Source organism: Notamacropus eugenii, chromosome 5, assembly GCF_028372415.1.
Source record: "Notamacropus eugenii isolate mMacEug1 chromosome 5, mMacEug1.pri_v2, whole genome shotgun sequence".
Taxonomy (NCBI): domain Eukaryota; kingdom Metazoa; phylum Chordata; class Mammalia; order Diprotodontia; family Macropodidae; genus Notamacropus; species Notamacropus eugenii.
In genome coordinates, this window is record NC_092876.1 from 338,203,237 (window position 1) to 338,218,336 (window position 15,100).

The window sequence follows — 15,100 nt, forward strand, 5'->3', positions numbered from 1 at the left end:
CTGATTTGAACTCAGGTTTTTCTGTCTCAAGTTCAGCAATGTAACCACAGCAACACCTATTGTTGTTCAGACATTTTCAGTTGTGTCTGACTTTTTGTGACCCCATTTGGGGCTTTCTTGGCAAAGATACTGGAGTGCTTTGCCATTTTCTTCTCCAGCTTATTTTACAGAAAAGGAAACTGAGGCAAACAGGATGAAGAGACTTGACCAGGTTCACACAGCTAGCACAGTTCTGAGGCCAGATGTGAGTTCAGAAAGACGGCTCTAAGCCCAGTGCTCTATTCACTGTGCCACTTAGGTGTTTTAATTAGAACTGAACCTAATCGATTCTTGTCATTTAAAGGAAAAAAACCTCTGACCCTAGCTAATAGCATTGCTTCAGATACAGAGCAGATATATATTTGCTATATCTGTCACACAATCACCTCTTCATCCCAAGATCCCTGGGCTTTGTGATCCGGGATGGCCTAGGTATCAGTGGATAATTCCCCAAACAAATGGATAGGTACCTTCAGGACTGAAGGGTTTTAATACAGTAAACATCATGAATTAACAAAAATATGTCAATCATGTTGAACACCAAGGGGTGTTGCAACAGGGACCAAGCAGTGAAACATGCATGACTGACCACAATAAATAGTATGAGCACAGGAGATGAATAACAGTGCAAGGTACACAACCAGTTTGGTGCCTTTGGTCGATGAGAGGTCCTCGGCACCTACTAGTCTGCCTTTTGCAAAGCAAACAAACAAAAAAAAACAATTGAAATGACAAAGTTTTTGAAGAGCAGATTTTACCAAAAGATCAAAAAGCAAACAATTTGAAAATTTAACCCCTCCGAAAATACCAAATTTTAAAAATTAAACATGAGAATGGGAAATCATTGAAGATGCAAAAGAAATTAAGAACATTGTCAGGGGGAACTATGCATAAATTTATGCTGTTTGTGGTCATAAAATAAATGGATGATTTTTATAGGTAAATAATTAATGAAATGTTTTGTAAAAAGGCACCAGAATTAGATAATTCCCAAGTGAATTGCTGTAAACCTTCAAAACCATATAATCCCAATATTAAATCAATATGATGTAGATCATTCATAATAATAATACCTAGTATTTTGTTATAATAATTTGTTATATATAGTTATAATATTTGTTATATAATAATAATACCTAGTATTTTGTTTTGTTTTACAAAGAATTTTTACAAATAGGATCTTATTTTAGCCCAACAATAACCCTAAGCAATATGCACTATTATTTCCATTTTACAGATGAGAAAACTGAGAGGCACACAAAGGTTAAATGACTTACCTAGGAATACACAGATAGTAAATGCCTAAGACTGAATTTGAACTCAGGTCTTCTAGATTCCAGGTCAGTGTGCCATATAAGTACCTTTATTAAAACAGAAATAGTATGCTATCTAATTCCTTTAATGAAGCAGTATATTTTGATCTCCAAAAGCGGCAAATATGAGATAGAACTCTGTGAGCTAAAATGTATATACTTTGATGGATCTGCTATCTCAGCAATATGATGAGTATCATTCCCTGCCCTAAACAGATTGAATGTCTGCCATGCTTTCCACCCTAGGTGATTTTTTTCTGCTGTCTGTCTATAAATATTCCATAGGATTAGTCAAATGCTTGTTATTATTGTTACGCTTCAGTCATGTCTGACTCTTTGTGACCCCATTTAAGGTTTTCTTGGCAAAGATACTGGCGTAGTTTGCCATTTCCTTCTCCAGCTTGTTTTACCGATGAGGAAACTGAAGCAAACAGGGTTGAGTGACTTGCTGTGGGTCACGTAGCTAGGAAGTATCTGAGGCAAGATTTGAACTCAGGAAGATGAGTCTTCCTGACTCCAGGTCCAGCGCTCTGTCCACTGTGGCACCTGGCTGTCCTTAGACACAATGATGGCCTTTCTCTGGCTCCTTTGATGTTGGAGAGCACCACGACAGAGCTCAGTCTGCCTGTCTTTCATTGCTCATTCTTGCTAGATGACTATCCCAAATCTCTTTTTGGTCATTCGCATCCTTAATGATGTTCCTTCTTTTTTTTTTTTTTTTTTTTTAGATTTCAGGTCATTTTGGGTGGTATGTTGCAATCTGCTTAGCCTTACCACATGTCTTTACATCATCCTTTGGGCCACCTGACATTTTGCTTACCTCTTTAGTGTGTTTTTGTTTTGGCTCAAGTTATTTCACATTCTCATCAGAGAAAATATTAGGAATTTCTAACCCTAAACCAGATAATTGTTTGGGATGGGGTACTGCAATCTGTATTCCAGACAGAGGGCCTGAAAAGAAAAAAGAAATTTTTTAATCTTAGCCTGGGAGCATTCTGCTTGGTTTTTCTTAATTGATTTGTTGGCTTATAATGGAAGAGTAACAACCTATCCTTATCAGGGAAAGGCTTTGTAGCCATTACACCCTAACCTACTAGATCTAGAAGGGTAGCTGAGAAGCTAGTAGCAGAGAGTGAGGCTCAGTATTCAGTGGAGAGGTCATACCCATCAGGGTGTAGGTGCAGGGAGAGTAATTCAAACACATCACCAGAAGATAGTGATGGTCTCTTGGTGTTGGAGTTATATGCTGCTTTTCTACATGTGTTTCCTGGCCAGATGTGTTGTCTACATGTATGCCTTTGATATGTGAGACATATTAATGCCCTCTCTTTCCTGCTGATGATATATACATATATGTGTGTGTGAATATATATTACATATATATATATATACATATACACATATACACACATATATACATATATATAGTAGGCTTATGGACAGAATGTTCTTTTAAAAATAAATTTTTATTGATATCTTTTGTTTTTACATTCCATATATTTCTTCCAGTAATTCCCCTTCCTCCTCCTATAGAGCTATCCCTCAAAACAGAGATTTTTTTATAAGAGGAAAAAGAGCAGGGAGAATCAGTAATACCAAGCAATACATCCAAAAAATTTTGGCATTATATGCAATGTTCCACCTCTGTGGACCTCTACTTCTGCAAAGAGCAGGGGGAGATGCATTCTCAAATTTCCTTTGGGGGGCTGTCTGTTCTTTATAGAATTCCAACAGTCAGATTTAATTATTTTGTGGTGGTTGTTTTTCTGATCCACATAGTTGTAATCACTGAATATATATGTTTTCCTCCTTCTACTTAGTACACTTTGCATAAGATTTTCCACATTACTCTGTATTCATCATCTTTACCATTTCTTACAGTACATTAATCTTACACAGCATTCATTTGCCACAATTTGGTTTGTCGTTACCCTGCCAAGAGTCATCTACCATCATCTATCTATCCACTGAAAAAGTGTTTGTGGGGAGAATGTTCTGTTGTTATGTTTCTGACTATGGTATTCCTTCAATGCCTTTGCTTTGAATTAATCATGTCCTCCAGCTGAATAGAAAAAGGCAAAGAAACTAGTGGGGCCTTGTGAGAAGATGCAAACCCAAAGATTACCTTGAGCATGAGGTGATTCTCCTTGGGGCGTTACTTCTGACAACAATATTTCCCAGGTACATAGCAAATATTTGGACATTAATATAGGACACACACAAGTCCTATACTATAAACGGACAACTATAAAATTATCCAACAGACATAAAGAAAAAGCTGAATGATACACATAGCTCTGAACCCACAACCCACAGAACTGCTACAGGGGACCAACTCACGGTGAATTCTGCACCCAGAGGCCACGGAATATTGGAGCGAGGGAGATCTCTGTTCTGGAGAGACCTGCAAACCTCTCGCGGGGGGTCCTTTGCGCTGCGGACTGGGCGCCGGGACTGGGAACAGAGGGCAGCTCTGCAGCGGACGCGGCACCGAGAGGAAAAGATCCAAGCGGGCTTCAGGGACGGGATCTCCAGTGGCCACATGGGTCCCTCCACCCACAGAGGGACCTGCAAACCTCTCGCAAAAGGTCTGTCACGCTGCAGACGCGGAGCCCAGCCCAGCCCAGACCTGCTGCGGCCACAGCACCAAGGGAAACAGACCCGAGCAGGCTTCAGGGACGGGATCTCCAGCGGCCACACAAGTCCCTCTGCCCACAGGTGATGGGGGTCGGTGAGAGAATCTCTTTGGCCGGTTGAGAGGGGAGTGGGGTGCCCCCATGATTCGGGCCCTCCCTGGAGGTAGAAGCTGAGAGGCGGCTGCAGACAGGGGCTCCCCAAGCGGGCGGGAGCCTGGATCCATTGTGGAAGGTCTGTGCATAAACCCCCTGAGGGAACTGAGCCTGAGAGGCGGCCCTGCCCCGACCTGACCACCTGAACTTAATTCTCACACTGAGTAGCAGCCCTGTCCCCTCCAAAAGCCCTAAGGCGGGAAGCAGCATTTGAATCCCAGTCCCCAAAGGCTGGCTGGGAGGACCAGGAGGTGAGGTGGGTGTGAGGAGAATATTCAGAGGTCAAGTCACTGGCTGGGGAGAATGCCCAGAAAAGGGAAAAGAAATAAAACTATTGAAGGCTACTTTCTTGGAGAACAGACATTTCCTCCCTTCCTTTCTGATGAGGAAGAACAATGCTTACCATCAGGCAAAGACACAGAAATCAAGGCTTCTGTGTCCCAGCCCACCCAATGGGCTCAGGCCATGGAAGAGCTCAAAAAGAATTTTGAAAATCAAGTTAGAGAGGTGGAGGAAAAACTGGGAAGAGAAATGAGAGGGATGAAAGAAAAGCATGAAAAGCAGATCAGCTCCCTGCTAAAGGAGAACCAAAAAAATGTTGAAGAAATTAACACCTTGAAAACTAGCCTAACTCAATTGGCAAAAGAGGTTCAAAAAGCCAATGAGGAGAAGAATGCTTTCAAAAGCAGAATTAGCCAAATGGAAAAGGAGGTTCAAAAGCTCACTGAAGAAAATAGTTCTTTCAAAACTAGAATGGCACAGATGGACGCTAAGGACGTTGTGAGAAAGCAAGATATCACAGAACATAGTGAGAAGATTCGAAAAATGGAAGATAATGTGAAATATCTTATTGGAAAAACAACTGACCTGGAGAATAGAATCAGGAGAGACAATGTAAAAATTCTGGGACTACCTGAAAACCATGAACAAAAGAAGAGCCTAGACATCATCTTCCATGAAATTATCAAGGAAAACTGCCCTGAGATTCTAGAACCAGAGGGCAAAATAAATATTCAAGGAATCCGCAGAACACCGCATGAAAGAGATCCAAAAAGAGAAACTCCTAGGAACACTGTGGCCAAATTCCAGAATTCCCAGGTGAAAGAGAAAATATTGCAAGCAGCTAGAAAGAAACAATTTAAGTATTGTGGAAATACAATCAGGATAATACAAGATCTAGCAGCCTCTACATTAAGGGATCGAAGGGAATGGAATAGGATATTCCAGAAGTCAAAGGAACTAGGACTAAAACCAAGAATCACCTACCCAGCAAAACTAAGTATAATACTTCAGGAGAAAAAATGGTCTTTCAATGAAATAGAGGATTTTCAAATTTTCTTGATGAAAAGACCAGAGCTGAAAAGAAAATTTGACTTTCTAACACAAGAATGAAGAGAACCATGAAAAGGTGAACAGCAAAGAGAAGTCATAAGGGACTTACTAAAGTTGAACTGTTTACATTCCTACATGGAAAGACAATATTTGTAACTCTTGAAACATTTCAGTATCTGGGTACTGGGTGGGAGTACACACACACACATGCACACACGCACACATACATAGAGACAGAGTGCACAGAGTGAATTGAAGAGGATGGGATCATATCTTAAAAAAAAAATGAAATCAAGCAGTGAGAGAGAAATATATTGGGAGGGGAAAGGGAGAAATGGAATGGGGCAAATTATCTCTCATAAAAGAGGCAAGCAAAAGACTCATTAGTGGAGGGATAAAGAGGGGAGGCGAGAGAAAAACATGAGGTCTACTCTCATCACATTCCACTAAAGGAAAGAATAAAATGCACACTCATTTTGATAGGAAAACCTATCTCACAATACAGGAGAGTGGGGGACAAGGGCACAAGCAGGGTGGGGGGGATGATAGAGGGGAGGGAATGGGGAGGAGAATGCAATCCGAGGTCGACACTCATGGGGAGGGAAAGGATCATAAGAGAATAGAAGTAATGGGGGACAGGATAGGATGGAGGGAAATATAGTTAGTCGTATACAACACAACTATTATGGAAATCATTTGCAAAACTACACAGATTTGGCCTATATTGAATTGCTTGCTTTCCAAAGGGAAGGGGTGGAGAGGGAGGGAGCTAAAGAAGTTGGAACTCAAAGTGTTAGGATCAACTGTAATGTTCTTACCACTAGGAAATAAGAAATACAGGTTAAGGGGTAAAGAAAGCTATCTGGCCCTACAGGACAAAAGAGAAGACGGAGACAAGGGCAGAGAGGGAGGATAGAAGAGAGAGCAGATTGGTCACAGGGGCAATTAGAATGCTTGGGTTTGGGGGGGGGGGGGAGAAAAGGGGAGAAAATTTGTAACCCAAAATGTTGTGAAAATAAATGTTAAAAGTTAAATTAAAAAAAAAAAAGAATTCATTACAAGATACTCTTTTAAATGCTGAATAAAAGATACCCTTTCACTAGATAAAAAAAAAAAAAGAAAAAGAAAAAACTGAACAACTGGAAAGCTTTCTGTTGCCTGGAACTTAGTGCAATGAGCATAGGAAAAATATTAGCACTTCCCAAATTGCTTTATAGAGTTAATCGGAACTTCACAGCGAGGTGTTTCACAAATTTACATTGAGTCAGGAAATATCAGACCTAAAAGGGACTTCTGAGGTCATCTTAATCCCACCCTTTCTTTTTCTGGATGAGAAAATTAAGGCCTACATAATTGAAATGATTTATTCAAGGTAATGTAGGTAGAAATTAACCAAGTCAGAATTTGAACCTAGGTCCACTGATTGAAAAGTATCATGGTACAGTAGACAGAGAATTGGATGTAAAGTCAGGCGATATCTGGGTCCCCCTCTGGTTTTGATTGTATGTGATTCTCATGTACAGCTATGTGACCATGGATCTTTAAAGTATGTAGTCTCTGAACCTCAGATTCTTTCTATGTAAATGGAGATGTTAGTAGCACCTCCTTCATGGTGTTCTCATGAGGCATCAATGAAATCAAGTAATTCACAAGCATCAACTCGTTTTCATTCCATACATCTTTATTTTTAGATGCACTTCTTGTATGCAGCAAATTGGAGGATTACATTTTCTTATAGTTATCATTCAATTTCATCTTGTTTGATTGGTTAATTCATTTAAGGCTGTGATTATTAGATTTGTATTTTCCTCTATTTATTTCTTCTCTATTAGCTATATCTTCTTCCTCTTTTAAGTCAATCTTACTCCTGCCATTAATTTTGCTTACACTAATTTAATCCCACCAGCTCTCCCCCCTGACCTCACCCTTGCTCCTCCTTAAATCGCTCATTTCTCTTTCTGTATATGTATTATATATTTGCTTGTGCAGGTGAGTGTATGTAGTAAATATCTGTGTGTATGTGTGTAGGTATGAATGTGTATATGCAAGTATATATGTGTATATGTAGGTAAGTAGGTATCTATGTATGTATGTAGCTCTATAGGCATGTATGTAGCTGTATATAAGTGTATGTAGGTGTGCATTTGTGTGCATGTATATAGGTATGCATATATGTGTGTGGGTATGTATGTGTTTATCCAGGTACATATGTGTATAGGTGGTATATGTAGTCCATAGTATAGATCATAGCCCATCTATGCATTTTCATCATGGACAACTCTTGTTCTCCCATTAACCCTTTACAGGGTACCTGCTCAATGTGTTGGAGGTCTTCTGTGGTCTTTTTCATTTTTCTTTTCTTTTCTTTTTTTTTAACCATTCTGCAGATGGCAGCAATGCATACCTTGCTCTTCACCAGTCCTAGATTATCTCTCAGAGGTTTTCCTTGGAGAAAGGAATGAAGAAAGAAACACACTTTTGTGGAACATCTGTCAACTTGTACTTCAGTGCTCATGGTAAGCATTTGCAAAAATACAAACTTGTAATAATTGAAGTTTACACACCAACATCTTTTAAAGCGGATTAATAGAGAGAAAAGTATCACTACTAATAGCTAGCATTTCTATAATAGTTTAAGGTTTGCAAAAGGCTTTATAAATATTATCTCTTTTCAGCCTCACAACAACCCTGAGAAGTAAGGGTCATTATTACTCCCATTGTACTGTTGAGGAAACTAGGGCAGACAGAGTTTAAGCGAACTGCTCAGGGTCACACAGCTGGGGTCTGAGATCAAATCTGAATTCAGATCTTCTTGACTCCAGGCTCTAACCATTGAGCCACCTAGTTTCCTAAGAGCTCAATGAAACCCTCCAAATTAAATCAACATTAGTTTTGATATGTGGTGACTTCAATGCAACGCAAATATGTGTGGGTGGTAAGTAACATGTTGGAAAACGTGGTTCAGGAATAAGAGATAATAATAATAATAATTCAGAGACAACCCAAAGATTTGTAGACTGTGCAGAAACCTGGCATCTATACATTATGAAGATTTCTGAGAAAAGACCAAGATGTTATGCATGGGGAACACAGAATAAAATCATCTGTTTCCTAGCAGCAGCTGGAAAAACAAAACAAAACAAGATAACCAAAAAAAAAAAAAAAAAACCCCAGCTCAAGTCAGGTTATAGAAGAAAGAATGTCTTTTGGGAGGGTTACTAGAAGCAGGGTTAGTAATGCAATGGGGTGGGGTAAGAGTCAGGAAAGGCTTCATGTAGGGAGTAGAGGAAGGGATACTAGGAGGTGGAGGTGAGAAGAGGGTGCATTCTAGGCATGGGGGACAAGCTGGGCAAATGTATGAAAATGGAAGATAAAATGTGAGGTACAAGGAATATCAAGTAAGCTAGTTTGGGTAGAACATAACATGCAAGCTGGGGAATAATGTAATAAACCTGAATAGGTGGGCTGAAGCCAAATTGTAAAGGATCTCTTGATGATTTAAAATTTTATTTTCCCCCAATTACATGTAAAAATAATTTTTGACATTCCTTTTTTAAATTTTGAGTTCTAAACTCTCTCTCTGTTTCTCTCTCATTTGTCTCTCTGTCTCTTTCTCTGTCTCTGTCTTCTCTTTCTCTTTCTGTCTCCTTTTGTCTCCCTCTGTCTCTGTCTCTCTATCTCTCTCTGTTTGTCTCTCTTTGTCCCTCTCTCTGTCTCTATCTGTCTGTCTGTCTCTCTCTACCCTCCTCTAGCTGTTATTGAGCCCATTAAAGGAATTTTAATTCCAAATGAAAAAATTTTTAATGCTAAAGGAAATTTGAAGGCTGTTGCAGCTTTGTGAGCAGGGAAAGGTCATGGTCAGATTTGTTCTTCAGTTATATCATTTTGATGGTCACTAGTGCAAGGAATGAAGTTAGTCAAGACTTCTCAGTGCTTAACAAAAGGCTTTTAATAGATGGTTAGGCCTAAGTTTTGGTTTCCCAGAAATCATGTGACTTTTGGGAATATAAAACTTGAACCCCCTCCCTCTTGAGCTGCCACAACACAATCCCCCTTGGGTTGCCCCATCAACATCTACATCAACATAATGCCTACTGGTTGTTCCACTGCTATCTTGTGCCCTATTCACAAGGTAGTCGTCAAGTTTAGATTGAGCCTGCCACCCAGCCAATGGGAATAAAAGGTCGATGGGGGGGGAGGATGGTGAGATCTGCATTAAGGCTATGTAATCTCTATATTTACCTTCTATAATTACCTCACTCTCCTGATTACTTATCAGAGAGGAGATGCCCTTGCTTGTGAGATCATAATAAAATCTTGCTACTTTGCTTGTACCTTGAGAAGTCTCTGATTTTTTTTTGAGTCAGTGGTCTCTGACCCATACGGTTTTGGGGGCCTGTCTGGGACCACCCACTTATTGGAAGACCCTCCTTTTCTGAGTCCACAGGCAGGTGCCCACCAGATTTTTCTCTGGTGGTCCTTGGAACTTAAGAAGGGTAGGGCTCTTCCCCAAGCGGGTAAGATCCTAAAGAGGGAAACTTGGAGAAGTAAAATGAAAGCAAGTGGTGAAGCTCTGGAGCACATTAGTAAGGACAGCAAATAAGACAGAATCAGTCACATAAGTTGTGTAAGCATGACCCAGGTAAGCAAAACCGGGAAACTTAGATTTGGTGAGTGCCTGGGCGACTGGAAAGGGAGGGTGATCTCCCTTGGTAAATAGATTAGGCTAATTCATTCAGTTTCCAACTGAAAGGGGAGGGTGACCTCCCCTTGGTTAAAATTCATTATGGGACAGAAACAGTCTCAGACTACTGGTACCAGGAAATCATGTGATATTCCAAAGGATAGTCCTTTGGAAAATAAATTTGAGAACTGGGATGAATTACCAAAGTATAAAGGAAAGGATAAGAAGAAAATGATAAAATATTATTGTGTAGTTTGGGGTAGTGTCCTGATGGAAGGGAGTATAATTTGATCAAATTCAGAGGGCAGCATTGAAAGCTGGGGAAACTGCCCATCTGATAGCACAGGGAGGACTTACAGGGGAACAAAAATTTCCCCTGGGAGACCCTAACTGGAATCATAAGAATGCCACTTGTATACAACACCTGCAGGATCTTAGAACTCTCAAAATGCAAGGGATCCAAGATGCAGTCCTCCTGAGTCAAAATATGAATACAGTTTCAGAAATTAGGCAAGAAAGAGATCAAATTCCATCAGAATACCTAGGGAGACTAAAAGAAAGTATGAGGAAATATTCTGGAATGAGTGAAGGAGAGCAAACTGAGGCCATGCTCAGATTCTATTTTGCAACTAATTCCTCATAAGAAAATTGGAGGGCTGACAAACAAAACCCTTGGGTGAATTATTGGAGGTTGCTCAGAAAGTATATGTAGCCAGGGGAGAGAGTGAAAATAAGGAGAAGGAAAAGACCTCTAAGATTATCTTGCAGTCTCTAAAACAACAGGAGGAATCTTTGAAACAACAAGGGGAGTCTTTACCCGAACTCCCCTTGTATGTTGAAACTGTGGGAAGGAGGTTCACTTTAAGAGGGAGTATCCTATGCCTTTTCGAGTTGCCCTCTTGACATAGAAAGCAGAGATATTGTTGCCTTTGAGTGGGAGGACACCAGGATGGGAAGAAAGCAGCAATACAGGTAGTGTGTGCTGCCCCAAGGATACACAGTCCCCTAACCAATTTGGCCAAGTACTTGAAATAATTCTTGAGAGGTTCCAGTCTCCTTGCGGGACCTGAGTATTGCATGATTTATTGATTACTGGAGATAGGAGGGAACATGTTAGTGAGGCATCCATACAGTTGTTGAATTGTTTAGGGAAGCAAGGACTCTGGGTTTCAAGGGGGAAACTACAATTTGTGGAAAAAGAAGTCAAATATTTAGGGCACCTGATTAGTGAAGGAAGCAAGAGACTTGACCCTGACAGGGTGGAGGGAATCCTACAAACCCCTGTGCCCCAAACTAAAGGAGAACTATGCCAATTTTTAGGGTTAGTGGGGTATTGTAGAAATTGGATTGATTCATATGCTAATATAACTAAACCCTTGTATGATCACCTATTGGATGAGAGCCCAGACGTTATCTTTTGGGATGAGGAAAGTCTGGAGAAATTTGACTAGTTTCACTCCCAGTCCTAGCCCTTTCCTTCATTGGGAAAACCTTTCTATTTGTATGTAAATGCTGACAAAGGAATTGCTCTCGGAACTCTGGCACAAATAAGAGGAGGGCAGAGAAGATAAATTGCCTTTCTATCTAAACTACTAGACACGGTATCCAGAGAATGGCCTGCTTGCATTCAGGCAGTGGCTGCTACTGCCTTATTGGTTGAAGACAGCTGAAAGTTCACGTTTGGGAGAAGCTTGATAGTAAGTGTCCCACATCAGGTGAGGACGATTCTTCACCAAAAAGCAGGAAAGGTGGTAAACCAACTCAAGGATTCTAAAATGTGAGGCTCCAACAATAGTTGGAGCAAGATGATTTGGTTTTGTCACAGGACTCGAATGTGAATCCTGCCTCCTTTCCTACTGCTAGCCCAGAGGGTAAAGAAGAGACAGGGCACTATTGCATGGAGATCATAGATCTCCAGACCCAGGTGCTGGAGGATCTTCAAGAATCTCCACTTTCTGGAGGGCTAAATTTATTTGTGGATGGATCTTCATGAATGGTAGGGGGAAAAAGGAAAAATGGATGTGCCATCATAAATGGAGATCAGAATACCCTGATGGAATCTGGGAGTTTGCCTTACCCCCATGGACTACTGAAATCTTACTAACTTCACTCTCTTCAGTGCAAATATGTGAGCTCTATGCTCTAAATCAGGCTCTAAAATTATTAAAAGGAGTAAAGGGTAATATATACACAGACTCTAAATATGCTTGGGGGGTCGCCATGTGTTTGGGAAAATATGGGAAGAAAGAGGCATGATAAATAGCAAAGGGAAGGAACTAGTACATCCACACTGAGAGTCAGAGTGTTAGAGAATCTATTTGCTCCTTGAGTCAATTGCAATTATTCATGTAAAAGGACACCAGACTGGAATCTCACTTGAGGCTAGGGGTAACCAACTTGCTGATGAAGAGGCAAAGAGGGCAGGAGAAAGGGAACTTGAGCCAGGTGACCTGATGTTAGTTTTGATTCCTTCCTTTCCCCCTAGTCTCCCCTCTCCATCCTTTGCTCAGGAAGAAATATATAAGGCCCAAGACCTTGGGGCTCAGAAGGATAGCCATGGGAATTGGTTCCTCCCAGGTGGTCAAGAGGTACTGAGCAAAGCAGATATGAGATGGGTGCTGCAACATTTGCACTAAGGCAGCCACTGGAGTGAATCTGTGTGATATGGTCTTAATCCGATTTGTGTCTCCGGGCCTATATACCCTAGCCTGGTAGTTGGTAGATGGTTGCCTTGTCTGTTGAAGGACTAACAAGTCAGCTCAACACCAAACGCCACTAGGAGGACGACCTCCGGGTATCAGACCCTTCCAAAGAATACAGGTGGACTTTACTAAGTTGCCGCCATGGGTTGTCTCAAATATCTACTGGTTGTAGTGAACTACTTGACCTCATGGGTGGAGGCTTACCCCCTGGCTCATGGAAATGCTCAAGTGGTTGGTAAAGTCTTGATTGAACAAATAATTCTAAGATATGGGAAGGTTGAGAGGATAGATTCGGACCAGGTAATGCAATTCATGGCTTAAGTTCTCCAGTCTCTTGTCTAAAGATTTCATGGGAGTCTCATACTCCATGGCACTCTCCCTCCTCTGGCAAGGTTGAAAGGATGAATCAGGAAATTAAAAGACAGCTCACCAGATTGACTCTTGAAACCCATTTACCCTGGATATGGTTATCCTCACCCAGGAATAGGGAATGGGGAGAGTTGGGACCCAATTTTTAAAAGCAAAGACAGGTTCCTTGGAGAATATATATCTACCCAGGCAAAGCATATTCATGTCTTGCAGACCCAAGGCTTGAAAGCCCAAACTCCTCCTCTGGGATTTCCTGTACATGGATTCCAACTTGGTGACTGGGTGTTGATTCAGACATGGAAGGAAGAGAAACTCACCCCATCTTGGGAAGGATCCTTTCAGAATTCATCACACTAGAATAAAGAGCCCTGTGACTCCTCCTACTGAATGGACTGCGAATCTAGTAGGATCTGAAGGGGTGAAGCTGCACTTCCAGAAAAGACCACCTACTGGGTGGTCAAATAGTCCATGAAAGAACAAGAATTGGAAGTTTATAGGGTGTTTGTTATTACTGATTCTTTTGGGCTTATCTGTATAGGGGTTACACATTTCTCTGTTTCCCTTGGAGGATGCTCCTTCCAAAATGATTAGGCTGGAAGGGAAAGCCAAGGGATAATTACGACTCAGTGGCGCTCAAGGAACAAGACTGGGTACCAATATATCAGAAGCGACAGCCCAGTCCTGATGGCCTGGAGAAAGAGGGAGCTATGATAGCTGAGGCTATGGATTAACAGTGGTATGAGAAGTCTTCAAAGGTATAAACATAAGAGGAGGGACTGAATGGAATGAAATTAGTGAAGACTTCTCAGTGCTTAACAATAGACTTTTAGTAGATGGTTAGGCCTAAGTTTCCGTTTCCCAGAAATCATGTGACTTTTGGGAATACAAAACTTAAACCCCCGCCTTGGGTTGCCACAACACAACCCACCTTGGGTTGCCATATCAGTATAACACAATCCCCCCTTGGGTTGCCACATCAACATCTGCATCAACATAATGCCTACTGGTTACTCCACTGCTACCTTGTCCCCTATTCACAGGGTAGATTGTTGAGTTTAGATTGTGAGCCTGCCTCACAGTCAATGGGAGTAAAAGGCCAGTAGGGGATGGGGGGTTGGGGGTGGGATCTGCGTTAGGGCTGTATAGTCTCTGTATTTCCCTTCTCAAGTAATAAAAAAAAGTTTTAGAACTAGGATTTGAACCCAATTTCTTCCCCAGAATTTTCTTAAAAGATAGGACTTGAACCCTTGATTTAATCAGTTTTAGGAGACTTTCAAATAAAGAAACTTCCTCCACCAGTACAAGTTGCCATGTTCTTTGCTATTTTTAGTCATGGTTGCTTAGAGCAGAGGTGTCAAATATTTGTCCCACTGTTAAGTACTGCTGGAACCAGATTAAAAGGTAACTGGGAAATATTTAACAAATTAAATAAATAGAACAATGGAACATGTCATATGTTTTCATCCTTTTTTCAATGCACTGATCAGTTTGGCTGACCTTTTTTTTCCTTTCTAAAAGTATTATTATTTGTCATTATGGGATGGTTTTTTGGGAGGAGGATGGGGAAGGATATATGGGTTACCATGGTGATGTAAAGAATAGAAAATGTCAATAACACTTATTTTAAAAATATGATATATAACTTTGATATGTGGTTTCCTAAATAAGGATGAGTTCCACCAGGATCCTCATGTATGGTTTAGTAGGCCTGATTCTATTTGACCTTGACTCTACTGGCTAGAGCACTGAAAAGTTCTGACTTGTTGTACAGTGTCGTACAGCCAGATTAAAAGGAAATAAAACCATGCGAAGGGATAAAGTGAAAAAAAATATTCTTAGATACTCATTTTAAGTTCACCATTTTTTATCTGG

General features: G+C 40.8%; 1 protein-coding gene and 1 long non-coding RNA gene across 2 annotated transcripts in view; both read left to right on the forward strand.

Moving 5' to 3' along the window:
- The window catches only part of HEG1 (heart development protein with EGF like domains 1), a 202,783-nt gene that overhangs the window by 179,633 nt on the left and 8,050 nt on the right, over positions 1-15,100 (forward strand). The gene's annotated exons all lie outside the window — the stretch shown is intronic.
- On the forward strand, positions 1,234-14,335 carry LOC140506501 (uncharacterized). The gene is made up of 3 exons (XR_011967955.1): positions 1,234-1,379; positions 7,861-7,989; positions 13,442-14,335. It is a non-coding gene; the product is annotated as an uncharacterized lncRNA (long non-coding RNA).